This window comes from Macaca nemestrina, chromosome 7, assembly GCF_043159975.1.
Source record: "Macaca nemestrina isolate mMacNem1 chromosome 7, mMacNem.hap1, whole genome shotgun sequence".
Classification (NCBI taxonomy): domain Eukaryota; kingdom Metazoa; phylum Chordata; class Mammalia; order Primates; family Cercopithecidae; genus Macaca; species Macaca nemestrina.
Genome location: NC_092131.1, coordinates 149,690,602 through 149,714,919, shown reverse-complemented (window position 1 = coordinate 149,714,919; position 24,318 = coordinate 149,690,602). Strand labels below are relative to the sequence as shown.

The 24,318-nt window shown below is 41.2% G+C and overlaps 1 protein-coding gene, 1 long non-coding RNA gene and 1 pseudogene across 6 annotated transcripts in view; 2 read left to right on the top strand and 1 right to left on the bottom strand.

Annotated features, from left to right (window-relative positions):
- Positions 1-24,318, bottom strand: part of LOC105493105 (myosin VA) — a 221,998-nt gene that overhangs the window by 161,004 nt on the left and 36,676 nt on the right. The gene's annotated exons all lie outside the window — the stretch shown is intronic.
- The window catches only part of LOC112428034 (uncharacterized), a 95,792-nt gene that overhangs the window by 52,243 nt on the left and 19,231 nt on the right, over positions 1-24,318 (top strand). The window lies entirely within an intron of this gene.
- On the top strand, positions 10,060-15,794 carry LOC139355426 (lys-63-specific deubiquitinase BRCC36 pseudogene; annotated as a pseudogene).

Genomic DNA, 24,318 nt, shown 5'->3' with positions numbered 1-24,318 from the left:
CATTCTTTTAGACCTGGACACCTACAGCAGGACACTATTCTCTTTCCTAGCTCTTAGCAAGCTGTACCTCACATGCCTGGAAGCTAGCCATAGCAGCAGTCTTTGGCATTAGAGAGACTCAGGCTGAGGCTTGGGGAACTGAAACCTGTGGGAGGGGCTCCCACAGCCAGAACTGAGAAATGAGTGTGGTATGGGCTGCAGCCGCTGGTGCTGAAACTGGGCTCCCCTCAACCCCACCCATGGACCAGAGGAGGAGAGGTGCCAGGGAGGTGTAGTATTGAGCTGCACAGTGACTCCTATAGCCAAAGACTGCACTGCAGACGACAAGCAAACGGTAGTGACTAAGTGAACAGCCAGACTGGCTAACATAGGTGAGATGGGGACATGAACCTTGCCAAGACTGGGGTGTAAGAGGTAAGCAGGTCCCATGTCTGCCAGCAAAGGCTGTGAAGCTGGAACCACCCTCCCTTCCCATGCTGAGACATCAGCATAACAGTGGTCAGCCCTAACCCAGGTATTTTACCAGAGGCCTAAATCAGGGTAGGTGACCACCCCCATCAGGGTAGGTGGTCTGAGTGCAGGCCTAGCTAATTTAGCTCCATTCCAGCTTTGCCCCCGACTCCAAGATAGGGTGCAGGATCCAGGCCCCTGGGGATTACATGGCCCAATACACTATCTGGGACAGCGTGAACAGCCCACTGCAACAATTAACACAAGAACACAGCACTTGAGAATGAGAAGAGCTTCTCACAACTACTGCCCCCATCACCCATGCCATCACAGCTGCACAGAAGGTTGTGTGCCTGCTCACCTGCCTAGTACACCACTACAACCAGCATTCAATAAAGCTACCACATTCAGGATATGTATATCCAAGGAAATCATACACAGTCTTTGCCACTGCATGCAGACAAATGGCCCTACCCAATCAGCATCATAGTCACATCTTTAGATACACAGAAATCAACATATAGGAAGTATGAAAAACAAGGTATTATGGTACCCTCAAAGGAACATAATAATTATTTGAGCCTAAGCAGAAAAAAAATCCTTGAAATGTCAATAAATAATTCAAAATAGTGATTTTTTTTTTTTTTTTTTTTTTTTTTTTTTTTTGAGACGGAGTCTCACTCTATCACCCAGGCTGGAGTGCAATGGCTTGATCTCAGTTCACTGCAAACTCCACCTCCCAGGTTCACGCCATTCTCCTGCCTCAGCCTCCCGAGTAGCTGGGACTACAGGCACCCACCACCACACCCAGCTAAGTTTTTGTATTTTTAGTAGAGATGGGATTTCACCGTGTTAGCCAGGATGGTCTTGATCTCCTGACCTCGTGATCTGCCCACCTTGGTCTCCCAAAGTGCTGGGATTACAGACATGAGCCACTGCACCTGGCCCAAAATATTGATTTTAAAGAAGCTCAATGAGATGCAAGAGAAATCTGAAAACGAATATAAAGAAAATCAGAAAATCAATTTAGGATACACATGAGGAATTTACAGGAAACAGATTTCAAAAACAAACAGAAATTGTGGGTCTGAAAAATTACTGAAGGAATTACAAAATACATTCGAAATGCTTCGAAAATAGACTAGACTAAGCAGAAAAAAGAATCTCAAAACTTGAAGACAGGTCTTTTAAATTAACATAATCAAACAAAAGTGAGGAAAAAAGAATGAATAAAGACATCAAGATATTAGGGTCTACATAAGCAACCAAGCTTACGAATTATTGGTATTCTCAAGGAGGAGGAAAATGCAAAAAGTTCTGAAAACCTATTTAAGGAAATAATTGATGAAAATTTCCCAAGTCCAGAAAGAGATTTAGACATCCAGCTACAGGAGGCCCAGTAATCCCCAGGAAAATAAACTGCAAAAAAAAAAAAAAAACCACCACAGCATATTATCATCAGACTGTCTAAAGTCAAAGTGAAGGAAAAAAGTTTTAAGTCAGCAAGAGAAAAGCACACTTAGTTGCCTATAAAGGAAACTCCATCAGACTAATGGCACACTTCTCAGCAGAACTCTTACAGGCCAGAAGAGAATGAGATGGCATTTTCAAAGTAATGAAAGAAAAAAAAACACCTAGCAGTCAATAATTTTATGTCCAGCAAGATTAACCTTCATAAAACAAAACCTCATATATCAGCAAATTAATAAGAAAAAGATAAATAACCTAGTAGCAAATAGGCAAAAGAAAAAAACAGGTAGTGAACAGAAGCACCATTAAAAATGTTAAACTAGGCCGGGCGCAGTGGCTCAAGCCTATAATCCCAGCACTTTGGGAGGCCAAGGCGGGCGGATCACGAGGTCAGGAGATCGAGACCATCCTGGCTAACCCGGTGAAACCCCATCTCTACTAAAAAATACAAAAAAACTAGCCGGGCGAGGTGGCGGGGCGCCTGTAGTCCCAGCTGCTCAGGAGGTTGAGGCAGGAGAATGGTGTGAACCTGGGAGGCGGAGCTTGCAGTGAGCTGAGATCCGGCCACTGCACTCCAGCCTGGGTGACAGAGCGAGACTCCGTCTCAAAAAAAAAAAATGTTAAACTAAGAAAAGATGGACCAGGCGCAGTGGCTCATGTCTGTAATCCCAGCACTCTGAGAAGCTGAGGCATGAGGATTTCTTGAGCCTAGGAGTTGCAGACCAGCCTGTGCAATATAGTGAGACCTCATCTCTACACAAAATTGTCCCAACTATTCGGGAGAATTGCTCGAGCTGGGAAGGCAGAGGCTGCAGTGAGCCAAGGTCGCACCACTGTACGCCAGCCTGGGTGACAGAGTGAGATCCTGTCTCAGAAAAATAAAAAGTAGAAAACAAAAAAGATGTGCAGTCTCACTAATAATTAAGCAAATGCAAATTTAAAATACAATATTCGGCCAGGTGCAATGGCTAACGTCTATAATCCCAGCACTTTGAGAGGTTGAGGTGGGAGTACTGCTTGAGCCCAGGAGTTCAAGCCCAGCTTGGGCAAGATGGTGAGACCTCGTCTCTGCAAAAAAAAAAAAAAAAAAAATTTAATTAGGTAAGGGTGGTGATGCACACCTGTAGTTGCAGTTACTTGGGAGGCTGGGGTGGGAGGACCACTTGAGCCCAGGAGTTCAAGGCTGTAGTGATCTATGATCACGCAGCTGCACTACAGCCTTGGTGACAGAGACAGACCCTGTCTATAAAACATAATAATGTAATATTAAAAAGTTGCATATAAAATTTGAAAATATTTAAAGGATTGATAATAACCTGTGTTACAAAGAAAGTGGACAAACAGGTATTTTCATATATTGGTGATAGAATAAACAGGCACAACCTTTTAGACAGCAATTTGGCAATTTCTTTAACAATGTGAAATACATATTTCAGGGATGCATAGTGAAATAGGTGGTGAGGGAACCTTCAATTTTGTACTTTACATACTTCCATATTTCTCATTTTTTCAGGAGTAAGTACTACTTTTACAATAAAACCAAAAGTTTTAAAAATATACATATCCTTGGATCAGAAAGTTCATAAAATTTTCCCATGGAAATACTAAAAAATACAAATAATTATTTCTAAAAATGTTCTGCAGCATTGTTGTAAAAGTGAAAAACTGGAAATTACACAAAGGTTAATTCATATGTGTACATTAGTATAAAGGTTAATATAACTATAATAATATACAGTTGACCCTTGAACAACATGTGGGTAAGCAGTGCCAATCCCTGCACAGTCAGAAATTTGTGTATAACTTTTGACTCCCAAAAAACCTACTACTAATAGCCTCCTATTGACCAGAAGCTTTACTGATAACATAAACAGTTAATTAACACATTAACATTCCGTATGTACATGTATTAAAATATCATATTTTTACAATAAAGTAAGCTAGAGAAAAGAAACTGTTATTAAGAAAATCAAAAGGAAAAGAATATATTTACTATTTAGTAAGTGGAAGTGGAGCATCATATAGGTATTCACCTTGTCATCTTCATATTGAGTAGGCTGAGGAGGAGAAGGAAGAGGAGGGGTTGGTCTTGCTGTCTCAGGGATGACAGAGGCAGAAGAAATAGAGAATATAGAAGGGGAGGCAGGAGAAGCAGGCACACTTGGTGTAACTTTACAGAAATACATCATAATTTCTGTCTTTTTTGCTTTTCCATTCTCTAAGAATGTTTCTATAAGGGTACCAGTCCTTCTGCAACTGTTTGATTAGTTTCAGTGCCCACATCATAGAAGGGTCCATGTTGTAAAAGAAGTCAAAAGCAGTCTTGAGAAATCTGAACTCTTCTGCTAGTTGTCTAATGTCAATTTGCTTCCTGACACTGCTGCTTCTACATCTTCTTCCTCACAGTCTGGCACTGGTTCAGACATACTCATCTCCATCAAGTTGGCTTCCGTTAATTCCTTTGGTGTGGTGTCTATTTGTTCTTGAATTTCTCCAAGATTCATAGCCCGAAACTCTTCCCTCCCCACCCTTTTTGCCACATCCATAGTCTCTTTTATGATTTCCTTGATTGGCACTGTTGTAAATCCTATGAAGGCATGCACAACATCTGGATAATTTTCTACAGCACAAATTTATTGTTTTGGGCTTCATAGCTTTCAGTTTTTCCTATAACAATAATGGCACCTTCAATGGTGTAATCCTTCCAGACACAATGACGTTCTCTCTGTTGGGGGTCTTCTTCCATAGCGTTGACAATTCTTTCCATAGAGTACCATGTGTAATGAAGCTTAAAGGTTCTTACGACCCCCTGATCTAGAGGCTGAAATAGAGATGTTGTGTTTCGGGGCAAGTAGACCACTTTGACACTTCTGGTGTTGAATTCATGGGGTTCTAGGTGGCCAGGGACATTGTCCAATATCAAAGGAACTTTAAAAGGCCATCCCTGGGCCAGGCGCGGTGGCTCAACGCCTGCAATCCCGGCATTTTCGGAGACCGAGGTGGGCGGATCACCTGAGGTGGGGAATTCGAGACCAGCCTGATCAACATGGAGAAACTCCGTCTCTACTAAAAACACAAAATTAGCCGGCATGTTGGTACATGCCTTGTAATCCCATTTACTCGGGAGGCTGAGGCAGGAGAACTGCTTGAACCTGGGAGGTGGAGGTTGCGGTGAGCCAAGATTGCACCTTTGCACTCCAGTCTGGTCAGTAAGAGCGAAACTCCATCTCAAAAATAAATAAATAAATAAAAATAAAAAATAAAAAAGGCCATCTCTCATTGACAAGGTACTCCCTTACATCAGGGACAAAGCATCAATGGAACCAATTCAGGAAAAGGGTTCTTGGCCAGGCACGGTGGCTCACACCTGTAATCCCAGCACTTTGGGAGGCCGAGGAGGGCAGATCACTCGAGGTCAGGCATTCGAGACTAGCCTGGCCAACATGGTGAAATCCCATCTCTACCAAAAATACAAAAATGAGCCGGGCATGGTGGCTGGCACCTGTAGTCCCAGCTACTCGGGAGGCTGAGGCAGGAGAATTGCTTGAACCCAGGATGTGGAGGTTGCAGTGAGCCAGGATCACGCCACTGCATTCTAGCCTGAGTTGTAAAAAGGTCTTGTTGTCCAGACTTTCTTTTTGTCCACTTAAAAGACTGGCAGCTGGTATTTATCTTTTCCCTTCAAGGCTCATGGATTAGCAGTTTTATAGATAAAGATAGTCCTGATTATAAATTTGACTGCATTTGCACAAAACAGTAGAGTTATCTTGTCCCTTCCTGCCTTAAATCCTGGTGTTCAATTCTCTTCCTTACTAGTAAATGTCTTTTGTGGCATTATTTTCCAGAACAGGGCACTTTTGTCTGCATTAAAAATCAGTTCAGGGCCAGGTGCAGTGGCTCACACCTGTAATACCAGCACTCTGAGAGACCAAGGTGGGAGGATCGCTTGAGCCCAGGAGTTTGAGACCAGCCTGGGCAACATAGTGAGACTCTTGTCTCATTTAAAAAAAAAAAAAAAGAAGAAGAAGAAGAAGAAATCTGTTTAGCCAGGCATGGTAGTATGCACCTGTAGTCCCAGGTACTTGGGACACTGATGTAGAAGGATCGCTTAAGCCCAGAAAGTTGAGGCCAGCCTGGGCAACAAAGCCAGACTCTGTCTCTAAAACACACACACACACACACAACAAAAACAAAAAACAAAACAAAACAAAAACAAAAAAACAACTTGTTTCAGGCAGATATCCTTTCTCCTCAATTTTCTTTTTTGGGAGAGCTGGGGTCAGGTGGACAGGGTCTCATTCTGTTGCCCCAGGCTGGCATGCAGTGGTGCAGTCACGACTCACTGTAGCCTCAACCTCCCAGACTCAAGTGATCATCCCTCCTCAGCCTCCTGAGTCGATGGAACTACAGGTACACACCACCATGCATGGCTAATTTTTAAATTTTTTGTAGAGTCAGTGTCTCCCTATATTGCCCAGGCTGGTCTCAAACTCCCAGGCTCAAGGAATCCTCCTGCCTCGGCCTCTTGAAGTGCTAGGATTACAGGCATGAGCCACTGTGTCTGGTCCTCAGTGATTTTCTTAATGGTATCTGGCAACTCATTTGCTGCCTCCTGGTCGGCAGAAGCTTCTTCTGTTATCCTGACTTTTTTTTTTTTTTTTTTTTTTTTTTTTGAGATGGAGTCTTTCTCTTGTCACCCAGGCTGGAGTGCAGTGGCACCATCTAGGCTCACTGCAAGCTCCGCCTCCCGGGTTCACACCATTCTCCTGCCTCAGCCTCCAGAGTAGCTGGGACTACAGGTACCCAGCACCACTCCTGGCTAATTTTTTTGTATTTTTAGTAGAGACGGGGTTTCACCTTGTTAGCCAGGATGGTCTCGATCTCCTGACCTTGTGATCCACCTGCCTCAGCCTCCCAAAGTGTTGGGATTACAGGCATGAGCCACGGCACCCAGCCCTATTCAGACATTTTTAAAAGAGTGAACCTCTTTCTAAAATTATCAAACTATCCTTTGCTGGCATTACGTTCTTCAGCTTCAGTTCCTTCATCTGCCTTTTACCTTAAGTTGTCAGGTTTACTGTATTGCACTAAACACAATGAAAAATACGTGAGAACTGTGAGAAGATCACTTTTTGCTGTGATATGCAATGTACTGGAGAGACAAACTGCTCACACGGGGATGATCAGTGTCACACATTTTAAGGGAATACTCACAACCTTTGAGCTCACTCAAGCAATAGCAATATGACATGGCTACAGAATTACTACAGTAGTACCTTGTGTACTGCAGTTAATTTTGTGTGGTTATGTCTTTACGTCTGTTTACATTTCTCTCAACTGTGAAAAGTGCCATGTGCAGTCTATGTCTGTTTAAGTTTTTATAAATTTTAATTTTTTTTTTTTTTTTGAGAAGGAGTCTCGCTCTGTCACCCAGACTGGAGTACAGTAGCGTGATCTCGGCTCACTGTAACCTCTACCCTCTGGGTTCAAGCAATTCTCCTGCCTCAGCCTCCCTAGTAGCTGGAATTACCTGGCTAATTTTTGTACTTTTAGTAGAGACAGGGTTTCACCATGCTGGCCAAGCTGGTCTCGAACTCCTGGCCTCAAGTGATCCACCCGCATTGGTCTCCCAAAGTGCTGGTATTACAGGCGTGAGCCACTACGCCCAGCCAATTTTAACTTTTTCTAATAGATTTATGTGTATTTTACAGTAGTAAATGAAAAAATAGACTAGTATTTACATATACTTTATGCATTCATGACATACTTTTTCTTATTTTTTTAAATATTTCTAGGCTACATAATTCTCTGAGAATTTTTTCAAATTGTTGCAAATCTCAAAAAATTTTCTAATATATTTATTTTTAAAAATCCATGTGTAAGTGGACCCATGCAGTTCAAATTCAGGTTGTTCACAGGTCAACTGCATAGTTCAGAGGTTGTGGTTTATCTACATAATGGAATACTTAAAAAAAAGTTAGGTCTATACGTAATGACATGGAAAGACACTGTTGGCTTGGAATTCACAGATTATCATTTGTGGTTTCCCCTCTTTGTGAACCATGCTGAAAGTCCATGGCATCTAAACATGTATCATTCTGCCCTATCATGAAAGAGCCACACCTCTCTTAGACCTCTCTGAGTAAAGAAGAGCTGGACAGTGAGTCTGGCCTTGCCCTGAGCTCCATCTCAGCATGCCTTTGCTCTTCTCCACCAGTTTGTGTGTGTCCTCCTGAAGAGATACAAACTGAAGCCACCTATCTGCACCTGTGATGGAAGTAAAGATTATGTAAAGAGGCCTCTGAATGTGACTGAGCTAAGCAATGCTGTCTGCTTTCTCCGAAACCCTACATCCCCACCTAGCATCACATCATATACCTTGAATATATACAATTTTTGTCAATTATACCTCAATAAAACTAAAGAGAAATTAGTTCCCTTAATTTTCTACAGCATGTCTATTTGATTTATTCATATGTGAAGGAAGAAATAAGAACTAAATACTAATCACCATGGAAACTTACTGGCAAACATCTACAAAGTCTTTAGCTAAAATCCAAGGAACCTTAACTACACCATCTACAATTTGATCTATTTATAGTCAGCTTTTAACTCATCTAGGAAACACCTGCAGAATTTAGGAAAACCCCTAACTATTTCAAACCCTACAATTGTTTAGAGAATGTAAAATCTCAGAATCAGAATAGGACTTAAAGGTGATCTGGTCCAAACACCCCATTCCCAAGAAAACTAGAGCTCCAAGAACAAAGCTGGCTCAGACCAGAGCCCACACCAGACCAAGGATGTCCTGATCCCCGATCCATGAGGCCCTCTCTGGCTCCCCTCTCCCTTCAGAAAAAAACATAATGATCTGAAAAAAGTTGCACAGCTGCACAAATGGCAAGAGGAAAGCAAAATCAGGACTCAACTAAAATTCCACTTCATTGTAAAACAACTTGGTTTCCCACATTCTCTTTTCCTTGGCAGTGTTAGTTATCATTGCAGACTGTGGTATAAGGAGGAGTCCCATGAGAAAATTCTTCCTTAGCATCATCTCCCCTAGCTTCAATCCTTAGCCATGCCTCCAGCACAATCGAAATCGACAGTGCTACAAAGCACCAAACCATAGCTTCCTTACATATAGCTAAATCCATTTACCCAAACGCAGTCATTCATTTAACAAGTACTTACTGAGTACCAACTTTATAACAGGCACAGGTCTAGTCCTGAGATATAGCATTGCAGTTGCAGCTGGATTTATGGTTGTGTCCCCTTATACCTACCCACCTAAGATACTAGAGGGTCTGCTACAGCCATGGCATTTGGTAGTGCACTGTACCACACTATATGTAGGTATTAAGAGTCTTCATAATCATGTCTACTGCCTGACTTTGGAGGTTAGAACTAGCATTATTAGATGCAAGCACATTTATCTGCATTGCCAAAACCCCAGTCAGCCCCAGTGCAGTAAAAAACAGATGGTGTGCCTATAACTCATGATTGACACATTGCTGCAACAGATGCTAGGGATGTCCTTGCTGAAGATCTAAATAAGTGGTCTCTAGGAATGAAAAACAGATTTTAATGCAAACAAAGATTGCCTAGAGATTCTATAAGATTTTCTATTTTACTTTATACCCTAACTAATTCTGTTTGGTTCCACAAGTATTTAATATGTGTATATTCTATTTCATACACTGTTCTAAGAATTGCAGAAACAAAAATGGGTAAGATGTTTTCCCTTCCCTCAAAGTTCTGCTGATGAGATGGACACACAAAGACACTGTCGGTTGGGAGCAGACCCCCCCAAAATTTGGCCATAAACTGGCCCCAAAACTGGCCATAAACAAAATCTCTGCAGCACTGTGGCATGTTCATACCAACCCTAATGCCCACGCTGGAAGGTTGTGGGTTTACTGGAATGAGGGCAAGGAACACCTGGCCCGCCCAGGGCGGAAAACCGCTTAAAGGCATTCTTAAGCCACAAACAATAGCATGTGCGACCTGTACCTTAAGGACATGCTCCTGCTGCAGTTAACTAGCCCAACTCATTCCTTTAATTCGGCCTATCCCTTCGTTTCCCATAAGGGATACTTTTAGTTAATTTAATATCTATAGAAACAATGCTAATGACTAGTTTGCTGTTAATAAATATGTGGGTAAATCTCTGCTCAGGGCTTCCAGCTCTGAAGGCTGTGAGACCCCTGATTTCCCACTTCACACCTCTATATTTCTGTGTGTGTGTCTTTAATTCCTCTAATGCCACTGGGTTAGGGTCTCCCCAACTGAGCTGGTCCCAGCAACTGTCTATACGACACACAAAGTTCTGTGATGAAGGAATGTGCAAGGTGCCATGGGAGCCCAGTAGAGTTTGCAAACCTTACCTGACTTGTGCAAAGAAAAATAGAGTACACAGTAGCTTTCCAAAGAAGGGGGACCTGGATTTGGGCTAGAAGGACAAATAGGAGTTAACCAAGCAAATGAACAGATTCATGTTCCAGACATGAGTGAAGACATGAACATGTGGAACAGGATAAAATACACGTGAGGTATAACAAGTAGTTTAGAATCACTGTAGCAAGAAATGAGAGGCCAGAGAGATTCCCAGGGCTGAGATCATAAAAGGACTGGAACATAGTAGTACTCAATAAACTCTTGATGAAAGAATTGGCTAGAGCTTTCATGAAGGAAAAGGTATAAGTATGTGGTTATGCATGTTGGACAAATTTTGTATGTCCGTTTTGTTAGTAGAAACAGGATATAATCAGTAGTACTCTACATCAGTAGAATTATAAGAACATGATTCAGTCAGCAAGAACTTGGCTCACTCAGCATGATAATTGGAGACTCAGGCGTAATAAAGAGGAAGTGGCTAGACAGTTTTTATATTCTTGTGACCACAAGAGAGAGAAGAGCTAGAGTGGTATCTGCACAGACACAGGCTAAGATCATATGGAGAAAGATAAAAGGGGCATGCACGGGGTCTGTGAGTTTGAGAACTTCCTGGATATAGCAACCATCTCTTTTCTCCTATAGGCCATCTCTTTTTTTTGTTTAACATAAATAAACCAAATATCTGTGACTCCACCTGACCTTCTTCGTGGCATCATGTGGAAGAAACCCTGATCCAGAAGGGAATAGAACTCATATTCCTGGTAGTTGTTTTTTGAGAGTGGGCTTGGCCCTTTGCTGCTGCTGAAGAGGGAAGAGGATAGCCAGAGCTAAGAGAAAGAGGAGTCGACACGATCCATACTCTAACAACTCCATATTGAACATACTGAAACACACAGGAATCCTGGGCCAGAGTAGATTTCCAATAATTTTACAAAAACAGAAGCAATAAAGATACCATAAGTACTGGCTGTAAATTCTAAAAACTTTTCATCACACATCAAAAACAACTCAACAAGGTGAAATTTATTCCTCTTGATATCCCTAACATTAATTTCCTGTTCGTAATTTTTTTAAAAAACTAAAAGGTAAGACTATGGAGGAGGGCAATCTGCTTAATTTTGCTGTGAACCTAAAATGGCTTTAAAAAAAATTTGGGGGGGTTCGGGCCAAGATGGCGGTGCAGGTGGTGCAGGTGGTGCAGGCAGTTCATCTCGAGTCTGACGCTTTCCTCGTTTGTCTCAACCACGCTCTGAGCACAGAGAAAGAGGAAGTGATGGGGCTGTGCATAGGGGAGTTGAACGATGATCCAAGGAGTGACTCCAAATTTGCATATACTGAAACTGAAATGCGCACGGTTGCTGAAAAGGTTGATGCCGTCAGAATTGTTCACATTCATTCTGTCATCATCTTACGACGTTCTGGTAAGGGGAAGGACCGAGTAAAGATTTCTCCAGAGCAGCCGTCTGCAGCTTCAACAGAGCAGAGAGGTTGGCTGAACTGACAGGCCGCCCTATTAGAGTTTCAGGCTGGTATCATTCCCATCCTCATATAACTGTTTGGCCTTCACATGCTGATGTTCGCACACAAGCCATGTGCCAGATGATGGATCAAGGCTTTGTAGGACTTATTTTTTCCTGTTTCATAGATGACAAGAACACAAAGACTGGCTGGGTACTCTATACTTGCTTCCAATCCATACAGGCCCAAAAGAGTTCAGACTATAAGAGAATCGAAATCCCAATCCATATTGTACCTCATGTCACTATTGGGAAAGTGTGCCTTGAATCAGCAGTACAGCTGCCCAAGATCCTGTGCCAGGAGGAGCAGAATGCGTATAGGAGGATCCACAGCCTTACACATCTGGACTCAGTAACCAAGATACATAATGGCTCAGTGTTTACCAAGAATCTGTGCAGTCAGATGTCAGCAGTCAGCGGGCCTCTCCTACAGTGGCTGGAGGACAGACTGGAGCAAAACCAACAGCATTTGCAGGAATTGCAACAAGAAAAGGAAGCGCTTATGCAAGAACTTTCTTCTCTAGAATAAAGCAGGAGACAAAATGGGGAAAGATGAAAATATCCAGGGTAAAGTTACTTAAGCTAAATCAATTTTGAAGAAGAAAAACTTGGAGGACTCATATCACCTGATTTCAAGACTTACTATAAAGCTATAGTAATCAAGATAGATGGTATTGGCAGAGGAACAGACACATAGATCAATGGAACAGATGAGAGAACCCAGAAATAAATCCACATAAATATGCTCAACTGATTGTGAAAAAGTGCAAAAGCAATTCAATGGATTCTACAAAGAAATTTCTTCTACAAAGAAAAAAATTTCTTCTACAAAGAAATTTTTTTAAAAATTAGCTGGGCACCATGACACACACCAGTAGTCCCAGCTACTAGGGAGGCAGGAGGAACACTTGAGCCCAGGAGTTTGAGGCTGCAGTGAGCTATGATCACACCACCACACTCCAAACTGTGTAACAGTGAAGCCTTGTCTCAAAAAAAAAAAAAAAAAAAAAGGCCACAAAAGCTCAACAATAAAACAAACAGTCCAGTTAGAAAATGGGCAAAAGACATGAATAGATGTTTCACTGAAGAGGATATCTATAGATGGCAATTTAGCATATAAAAAGCTGTTAAAATCCATAAGTCATGAGGGAATGCAACTTGAAACCACAGTGAGGCTGTGACTTACTTATCTGAATGGCTAAAGAAAAAATAGTGAAAATACCAAATACTGATGAGGATACAAAATGGGTATTTTATACATTGCTGACAGGAATGTAAAATGTTACAATCACTCTGGAAAACAGTTTATAAATTTATTATCAAGTTAAACATAATTTTTTAATCAAGTTAAACATAAGACCCAGCAGTTGTGCTCCTGGACATTCATTCCAGAGAAATGAAAACCTATTATTATATTTGTACCCAAATATTCATAGGAGTTTTATTTGTAATAACCCCAAACTGGAAACAACCCAGATGTCCTACAACAGGTACATGGTTAAACAAACCATCCATAACTTGGAATACTACTCTGGAATGAAAAGGAACTGTTGATACAAGAACTTGGTTGTACCTCAGGGGTATTATGGTGAACAAAAAAAGCCAGACTCAAATGGTCACATACTGTATGACTGCATTTATATAACATTCTTGAGGTGACAAAATTATTGAAATGAATAACAGATTAATGGTTGCCAGGGATAGGGACTGGAGGGGGTGTGGGATACGTATGACTACAAAGGGATGACGTAAGGAGTTCCTTTGTGCTGATGGAACAGTTCTATGTGATTATGATGATTATGATGTTGATTCTAACATTTGATTATGAGGTTAAGCATATGAATCTATACCTGTGCTGAAGTTGTATGGACCTACATACACACAAATGAATGCATGTAAAATCTGGTGATACTGAATAAAGTCTGTAGTCTAGATAGGAAAAAAAAAAAAAAAAAAATTCTTTAAGTGAATCTGGTCCATCAGTAGAAGAGCTGTGGCAGCTCAAGGCAGACAGCCTGAGGCCCAGATTCCTAATTTCTTGGCCCTAAATAGTGACTCTATCCCCTGATGCCCCTGGACTACCAACCTGCCCCTGGCTCCTCCAGGTATCTAAGGTCCCCTATGATTGGGCTTCTATCATTGCAATGAACTGATACTCAAGCTCACTCAGGTGAAGGATGAGCAGGGCACACATATGAATACAGAAGAAACAACAGGGTAAGGAACCAGAGAAGGGCTAAGTTACACAGAGGCAAAAAACCGAAGCAAAGTGTTGGTTCCAAGGCAGGCCCTGAAAGCCCATGAGTAAGAATTGGTGGCTTTTCTGGTACACCACTGCTAATGGGGTCACAACTGTCAATATGTCTACACCACTTCTCTGGTTTATCTTTTCCATACTTGTTATGGAAATTCCCAAAACAGGACACCTAAATTGCTCAGTTAAACATTGCTATTTCTGTTTAGACTGCTCTTTTGAAACCAGGCCACATCAAAAGGCCCTTACAAGCCTGTGAGTGAACCATTCTCAGGTCAGGGCCTCCCCTTGTCCAATCAGCTTGGCTGGATCATTTGGTTTCTTAGCAGGGACCCTGAGTCAACAGGGAGAGTGAGGGGTACAGTTACCCTTTGAAGGGACCGTGAGTATGGCAAGCACTGTGAATTCATTTATGATACACTGATGGTAGCAATGCCTTAGAAGTTTCAGGAGTAGGGAAGGGAAAAAGTGACATCTGGGTGGCAATAGAGACTCAGCAATACATTTTTAAAAAAACTATGGGTGCAATGACACACCTAGAAATTTCTAAAAAACCCATTCTCAGCACTCAGTTTTCCTTCCCCATCCATTCCAATCCATAATTTTGAAAAACATGTCCCACTCCCCAACATTCTAGGGATTAAGGTATTTTAATTGAACAAATGTTATGTTAAAAGACATCGTGGCAAGAATGTGAAGGTCCATCCCCAGACTAGATGAACTTTTTCCTTAGCTTATGGCTATGTCCACACCCTTACGACAGCCCTAATTATGGTTCTTGAATTCTATTATTATAACACAACGATTTAGAAAAACAGTCTGCTCTATACAGCTAATGTCACACTATGGAAATGAATCATTCTGACCAAAAGCCTTGCTTCTGGCAGTGCCAATCCCTTCCTAAAGCAACTGAAAGCAGCCTGCCTCCCAGTCAGGAAGCATCTGGTAGCTGGGGCTCTAGAAGCATCCCTGGGAAGTTAGTCAGAACTAGGGAGACCACTAACATTTGTTAGGGGACGCTGGAATTGTTGAGCTCTGACACACGAACAAGTAGGCCAGGAAAAGTAACTAATCTTAGGAGCCTCATGTTAAGAAAAATTAAAGTGATTAGATCAATCCCTAAATGACTATAAAAGCAGAATCAAAAATATTCTATGATAATTGTAGCAAGTTGAACGTATTACAAGTATGCATTACATTTTCCTGAAAAGTGTATTTGAATTAGAATGCAAAGAACTAGAACACAAGAAGCCCTGGTTAGTTAGGTAACTATGGTAGAAAATACACATACACACACCCTTCCTTTTTGTTTTTAGAAAATAAGAATGTGGATCTGTTCCAGTAGCCAGGGAGGGTGGAGTAGATATTTAAGAGGAAAGTATTTTGCTCTCCTAGTCCTTTTTATTACCAGAAAAAGGACAGGAGATGAAATCAACACTAAGTTTAATCCTGATTTCTGTTTCACTCTTCACAGTATTTTGGAGATATAAGTATTCCAAAGTGATCATTATGAAATGCCATATATGGTCCTGAATTTAAAAAAAACTTGGTAGAAAGAACCAAAAATTGCAGGTATTTCCTTATTCCTCCAAATGTTTTCTGATTTCAATGTTTGCTTGTTTGTTTTTGAGAAAGAGTCTTGCTCTGTCCCCCAGGCTGGAGTGCAGTGGCATGATCTCAGCTCACTGCAACCTCTGCCTCCCAGGTTCAAGCAATTCTCCTGCCTCAGCCTCCGAGTAGCTGGGATTACAGGCACCCACCACCACACTTGCCACCAGCCTGGCCAACATGGTGAAACCCCATCTCTACCAAAAATACAAAGAAATACAATTTTTCACCGCTCCTGGCTGAATTTTTTTGTATTTTTAGTAGAGACAGGGTTTCACCATGTTGGCCAGGCTGGTCTTGAACTCCTGACCACAGGTGATCCGCCCGCCGTGGCCTCCCAAAGTGCTGGGATTACAGGTGTGAGCTACCGCACCCAGCCTCAATGTTGTCTTTTTAAGTAAGTAAACTGTCTGTTCTTTTGAATAATTATGAAAAATAGAAAGGCAGAGTTAATAATTACAGAACTTTTAATCGCTAGGAAGTATGTAAGTCACTACAAATGATTTTCATTTCTAAACAAATTTTCAACTAACTTCCTAATCCCTTAAATTACCCTTCCCTACTGAAGATCTGTAAATGACAGAACACGAATCTTTAAAAGAGAATAAAGAATTCACTATGTAAAAAAAAAAAAAAAAACAAGACTGTCAGGTGATTAATCACTTCTAATGACAAAAAATGTTTTAGGATATTGAATCTGAACAAAGTAGTGTATATTCCCAAACACTATTGGAATTAAGGGGACAATTAGAATCCTAGAGAGTTCAAGTTTTCCGTCACATGAGTTAAGTAGCCTGTCTAAGTCAATTGATCTCTGCACGAGACCTCTGATTAGATCATGAGATACTGAAGTCTAGAATAACAACGTCTCTTTTTAGAAATCCTTACACTAGGTAGTACTAGAGGAATGTTATTAAAATGAAATGAAAACATGAATCAGGCCGGGCGCGGTGGCGCAAGCCTGTAATCCCAGCACTTTGGGAGGCCAAGACGGGCGGATCACGAGGTCAGGAGATCGAGACCATCTTGGCTAACATGGTGAACCCCGTCTCTACTAAAATATACAAAAAACTAGCCGGGCACGGTGGCGGGCGCCTGTAGTCCCAGCTACTCGAGAGGCTGAGGCAGGAGAATGGCGTGAACCCGGGAGGCGGAGCTTGCAGTGAGCTGAGATCCGGCCACTGCACTCCAGCCTGGGCGGCAGAGCGAGACTCCGTCTCAAAAAAAAAAAAAAAAAAGAAAACATGAATCAGCATAATATTTACCCTTTTAAAAACAGATTAAGTAACCTCTTGTATGGATAACATACTTTCCACTATGCTAATGCAATTTTTCACATAATAGCCAGAAAGCAGTGGGCTTTACGTAGACTGTTAAAAAAGATAATAACATAAACATAAACTTTTGGTAGAAAAAGCCTCAATAACTTGAACAGAAAAGACAAGAATAAAGATTGTTGCCCTGTTGCATGACAGTAATATGCTAAATAAATTTCTTTTTTTTTTTTTTTTTTTTTGAGACGGAGTCTCGCTCTGTCACCCAGGCTGGAGTGCGGTGGCCGGATCTCTGCTCACTGCAAGCTCCGCCTGCCGGGTTTACGCCATTCTCCTGGCTCAGCCTCCCGAGTAGCTGGGACTACAGGCGCTCGCCACCTCGCCCGGCTAGTTTTTTGTACTTTTTAGTAGAGACGGGGTTTCACCGTGTTAGCCAGGATGGTCTTGATCTCATGACCTCGTGATCCGCCCGTCTCGGCCTCCCAAAGTGCTGGGATTACAGGCTTGAGCCACCGCGCCCGGCCAATTTCTTAAATTTTTCTTCTAACAACACGCAAACCTATTTGTCAGTTCAAAATGCTGCTTCTTTGAAAACATTATAGTAAATCCTTTAGGCTGAATCTTAGGATTTCAAGAGCCTCGCATTAAGCATCAACACAAAATTATTTTAAGTTGCTAATTATCACCGTAAACAAGGAGTCCTGAGAGCACAGTTCTGAAACCCACATTTCCATAGTAAACGTTTTCATTAAGAACTGTTTAAATCACATTCCTCTTCTATACTTTTCCTATTCATTTTCAAATCAAATTCCAATTCAACACGTATTTACCAAGTCCCTCTTACCAGCGAGGTTCTGCGTTAAGCTGGGGGTGGGGGACGGTGAAACAAGGAGGATGAGAGCAGAGCCTGTTCTCTGCTTGCCATGTCCAGGCATCTCTTCCTGATCCATGTCAAAAGAAGGTCAAAGAGCTATGTCCATTTTAATCCTAATAGCCCTATCGCTGTGCATTATTACCTCAGTTTTATAGATGAAAAAACTCAGGTTGAGTGAGTCAAAATAGCTTGGTCAAGATGACATGACTAGTTAAGTGGTGGAGCCAGGATTTGACCAAAGAATGTCTAGCCCTGACTTTCATTCTCTCTCCACTACACTGTATCTTCCTTGTTCAAACCTCAGCTCAAATGTTACCTTCTCAGAGAGGCTGTGTTTTTAAATGAGTAGTTTTATTTTCTTCACATTTTAAAAGAGATTAGATCCATTAATAAATTCTAGAAATCAGACTTTTCCAGTTGAAAACAAACAAGAGACTCTTGGGGATTTTTTTTTTAATACTTTTGTCACTTAGGTAAAAGTCTTTAAAAAGAGGAGAAATAAAGGAAAGGAAGTAACACATAAGCAGAGAAAAATAAAGACGATGTTACAAAGAAGAGCAGTATTACACTTTCTCCTTTGTTGCTTCACTAAAGGCAAAGAGGAGTGGGGCCAATTCTAAAGGTCAAGGGTGTACACCTGGCCACATCATGCCCACTGGAGTCATCAAAGGCTTACAACTGAGGCTCTATAGAAGATTCCCACAAGGATACACCCATGCCATAGGCACACGGGTGAAGGAAACACTCAGAGCTAGAAATGTCAGCCTAAGGGATATGGGCTTTCTTGAGAAAAGAATGAATTAGTATTTGCGTTATGTACGAATGCTTCTTAAATATCTTTATAGAAGACTCTGGGATACAAGTTTTACCTTGATACTAAAAATTTGGAAGTTTTCAAAGAGGAGAAATAGGTCACATGACACAAAATTATTTACTGGGGGATATATGGAACACTGCGCTAAAATGGGTCCTAGGGCCAGGAGCAACAGCTCACTCTTGTAATGCCAGCACTCTGGGAGGCCAGGGTGGGAGGATTGCGTGAGCCCAGGAGTTCGAGACCAGCCTGGGCAACATATAGGAAAACATTGTTTCTACAAAAAATTAAAAGTTAGCTGCACGTGATGACACACACCTGTAGTTCCAGCTACTCAGGAGGCTGAGGTGGGAGGACTGCTTGAGGACAGGAGGTCAAGACTAAAGTGAGCCATGATCACACCACTGCACTCCAGCCTGGGCAACAGAGCAGATCCTGTCCCAGAAATTAAAAAAAATTAAAAATAAGGGCTGGCCATGGTGGCTCACACCTGTAATCCCAACACTTTGGGAGGCCGAAGCAAGTAGATCACTTGAGGTCAGGAGTTCAAGACCAGACTGGCCTACATGGTGAAATCCCGTCTCTGCTAAAAATATAAAAATTAGCCAAGCATGGTGACAGGTTCCTATAACCCCAGCTACTCGGGAGGATGAGGCAGGAGAATCGCTGGAACCCAGGAGGCAGAGGTTGCAGTGAGCCAAGATCACGCCACTGCACTCCGGTCTGGATGACAGAACCAGGCTGTGTCTCGAAAAAAAAAAAAAAAGTTTTACACTATGACGTTCCCTGGTTTCAACTTTATGTTATCGTTGGCTGATTGAGGAAACCAGCATACTTGTATGGCCAGCATTCCTGATGCCCCTCACTCACTCTCCTCAATCCCTACCCCACATTCCCAAACAGCTTTATTTCAGTCTGCCGAGATGACCTGTCCACCAACAGCCCATTCTTTGGGCTCCCGCAATACCTGACAATAGCAGCATAAACACTGACGGAAGCTTTCTAATTCTAGGTGAGGCCCCTGATTATCTCTCATTTCCATGGCCATGTATTTGTGAATTCTTAACTTCTACATAGTATTTCTATAGCAAAAAGTTCCCTTACTTTATTGAGCTTTACTAAATTATCTAGGGTGGGAAAAAAAAAACCCATAAGGGGTTGAAATAATTATGGATGAGGTGAATGCTTTTGTTGCACAGTATCCACCAGGACTCAAAAGACAGGGAAGGAGTAAAAAAAAAAAGAGAAGTTTATTTTTGTAATCTTTCCGGTGAGTTTTCATTCTAAGCCACTTGTAAACGTATGTAGCTGATGTCTGTAAATAATGAATTCTTGGAAACCACATTTTAATGTGGCGGGCTGTAAAGTAATTCATATTTCCCCAGAAGAGCTATGTTATAATTGGGGTTTGCATTTCTGAAGCATATGCAGCATATTAGTTGTAGACACGATCAAATACATTCTATAAAGCAAATATGTGAACTCTAAAGCAAATTTCAAATATCAAAATTCTGCTGCTGGTGCCAGTCCCTAGTCCCAGGCTTTAAAACAACAAAATTAATTATACAAGAACTCTACTATAAAGTACATAGAAAGGCATACTCTGACATAACACACATTTGATTAGAAATGTCTGTGTTTACATTAAACATATAAATATGAGTGAAATAATAAAATGGTTGTGATTTGTCTTAAAATCTTTCAGAAGAAGAAAATGTTGGGAAAAAGAAGAAAAGAAGCAAATGTGCAGAAGGCTGTTATTTGTTGAAGCTGCATGCTTGGGGGGATTTGTTTTACTCTTCTTACTTTGTGAATGTTTTGAAAACTTTTCAAAATAAAAAGTTTAAAAAGCTAAGCTAAAAAGTATAAATAATACTTAATAACTAACAATATTTAACAATTTCTCTTTCTTAAAATTTAAAACTCTCTTGGGAAAGATGAGATAAATCAGTAACAACTGCCTATGAGAGGAGGCATTAGAGCAAGATTTCCACAGCAAGCAGTTGTCAATAGCATAACTAAATTTAGAACCTTACATTATCTTCTACATGGCGTGTACATGCATCATTAAACCAAAGTGTAAAAGTGAAACTGCAGAGAATGAAGATAAACCTTCGTTATACCACATAGAAAAATTAACTCCAAACGAACCAAAGACCTAAATGCCAAGAGCTAAAACTGTAAGACTCTTAGAAGAAAATACAGGAGGAAAACTTCATAATACTGAATTTGGCATTGATTTCTTGGAGCTGACACCAGGAGCACAGGCAATAAAAGAAAAAAGTAAATAAATTTAAAACGTCTCTGCATCAGCTAGGTGTGGTGGCTCATGCCTGTAATCCCAGCACTTTGGGAGGCTGAGGTGGGCGGATCACAAGGTCAGGAGAGCAACACCATCCTGGCTAACACAGTGAAACCCTGTGCCTACTAAAAAAAAAACAAAAAATTAGCCGGGCGTGGTGGCACACACCTGTAGTCCCAGCTACTCAGGAGGCGGAGGCAGAGGTTGCAGTGAGTCGAGATCACACCACTGCACTCCAACCTAGGCGACAAAGTGAGACTCTGTATCAAAAAAAAAAAAGAAGGCCAGGTGCAGTGGCTCACATCTATAATCCCAGCACTTTGGGAGGCCGAGGTGGGTGGATCTCTTGATCTTGATCAAGACCATCCTGGCCAACATGGTGAAACCCCATCTCTACTAAGTAAAAAATCAGCAGGGCGTGGTGGCGCACTCCTGTAGTCACAGATACTTGGGAGGCTGAGGCAGGAGAATCACTTGAACCCAGGAGGCAGAGGTTGCAGTGAGCCAAGATCGTGCCAGTGCACTCCAGCCTGGTGATGGTGTGAGACTCTGTCTCCAAAAAAGCAAAAAACAAACAAAAAAAACCCTCTGTGCATCAAAGGGCACAATCAACAGAGTGAAAAGGAAACCCAATGAAAGGAAATATTTGCAAATTATATATCTGATAAAAGATTCATACCCAGAATATATAAAGAATTCTACAATTCAGCTGGGCATGATGGCTCACATCTATAATCTCGGCACTTTGGGAGGCCGAGGCAAGAGGACTGCTTGAGTCCAGGAGTTCAAGACTAGCCCAGACAACGTAGTGAGACCCATCTCTAAGTAAATTTAAAACAAAAATGAAAGAATTCTACAGCTGAACAGCAACAACAATGAACAACCTGATTTTAAAATGAGCAAGGACTATGAATAGACATTTCTCCAAACAAGATATACAAATAGCCAATAGGCACATGAAAAGATGCTGAACATCATTAATCATTAGGAAAATGCAAATCAAGCCACAATGAGATACCATTTCACGCCTATTAGAATGCCTACTATCAAAAAACTACAAAACAAGAGTTGGACAGGATGTGGAGAAATTAGAACCTTTGTGCCCTGGAGAAAGTAGAACCTCTGTGCCCTGGTAATGTAAAACGGTGCAGCCAGTACAGAAAATAGTATGGTGGTTCCTCAAAAAATTAAATATATAATTCCTATATAATCCAGGAATCCCACTTCTGGGTATAAATCCAAAAGATCTGAAGGCAAGGTCTCAGAGATGCTTGCACACCCATGTTCACAGCAGCATTCTTCACAACAGCCAAAGGATGGAAGCAACCCATGACCGTCAATGGATGAACAGATAAACAAAATGTGGTATATTTCACAAAGGAATATTATTTGGCCTCAAAAGGGAAGGAAATTCTGAAAGATGTCACAACATGGATGAATCTTGAGGACATTATGCCATATGAAATAAGCCAGTCATGAAAAGACAAATATTATATGATTCCACTTATAAAGAGTACCTAGAGTAATCAAATTCATAGAGAGAGAAAGTAGAATAAAGGTTGCCAGGGACTAGAGCGAGTGGGGAATAGGGAGTTATTGTTTAATGGGTACAGAAATATAGTTTTGCAAGATGAAGAGTTTTGGACATTGGCTGTACAACAATATGTTGTTGTTGTTGTTGTTATTGTTGTTTGAGACAGGGTCTCATTCTGTCACCAAGGCTGGAGTGCAGTGGTGTGATGATCACAGCTCACTGCAGCCTCAAACTCCTGGGCTCAAGCAATCCTCCCACCTCAGCCTCCCAAGTAGCTATAACTACAGGTGCATGCCACCACGTCCGCTAATTTTTTTATTTTTTGTATAGACGGGGTCTCACTATGTTACCTAAGCTGGTCTTGAACTCCTGGGCTCAAGCGATCCTCCTGCCCCAGCCTCTCAAAGTGCTGAGATTACAGCTGTGAGCACCTGGCCTGCCTGGCCTGGTTGTACAACAATATGAATGTCCTTAACACTACTGACCTGTACACTTACACATGGTTAAGATGGTTAACTTACATTATGTGTACTTTACCACAATTTAATTTTTTTTAATTTAAGTATACATTTACATTCTAAATGTTTATTAAATGCCCAACCATCCAGCTGTTTCAAAAAAGGCACATCTCCAAAGATGACCTATGATAACGACACTGGGCCTTGGCTGTTGGATTATTCCTACAGAGTTGAATTAAGAGGGGCTTAAGTAACTCATTAATTAGAACTGCATTACTAAGGTACTGAAGGATTTCACTGCATAGGAAATTAATGTATGTGGGGTCTACAGTTTTTAGTAGGGTTCTGTCATTTTCTATTAATATTTTGTTTTTATAGAGTCTTAAAAAAATAAGAAAACCCCACATTTTCACCTATATCAGAATATCTGGTCACAATGACACTGTACCAACTCTAGGTCATTAAAGCCTGCTTTTGCTCAGAGATCACTGCCAGGGTTACCTCCTGAAAAGCAAGTAATGAACACTAAGCCTTTTTTTTTTTTTTTGAGACAGAGTCTCACTCTGTCATCCAGACTGGAGTGCAGTGGCGCAATCTCAACTTACTGCAAGCTCCACCTCCAGGGTTCACGCCATTCTCCTGCCTCAGCCTCCCAAGTAGCTGGGACTACAGGCACCCACCACCACGCCCAGTTAATTTTCTGTATTTTTAGTAGACATGGGATTTCACCGTGTTAGCCAGGATGGTCTCGATCTCCTGACCTCGTGATCCGCCCACCTTGGCCTCCCAAAGTGCTGGGATTACAGGTGTGAGCCACCGCGCCCGGCCTAAGCCATGTATTTTTTATTGGATTCTCTAAAGTAAGATGAGTCAGGCTCCAAGTGTCAGAAGATCTGTCTCATGCTAATGAAAACAAAGATATTTACTGTTTAATCCCCTTTTATCCAAGTACATCAATGTTCTTGGCAAACATTAATCAAATGGAAATTAAGGCATATCCTCAGGATATATGAAGGCATTGGGCTTTCAAAAACTCACACAAGAAGCATCTAGATCCAACAACTAATTTACAAAGCAACACATTGAACTACACCATGGCAATATAATTAGCAAAAACTAGACTGTGGGAAACTATGCAGGAAAAATTATACAGTTTTTTCAACAAAATAAATTTCAAGGAAAAAAGAAAAGAAAAAGATAGAGTAAGAATCTATAGCTTGAGACTTACAATAAGTATCAACCAGTTGCAATACCTGAACCTTGATTAGAACAAAGTAGAAAAAAAGAGTATGACATTTATGAGACAATAGGAAATGCAAAAATTGGCTTGATATTTGATAATATTAAGGAATTATAAACATTTTTAGGT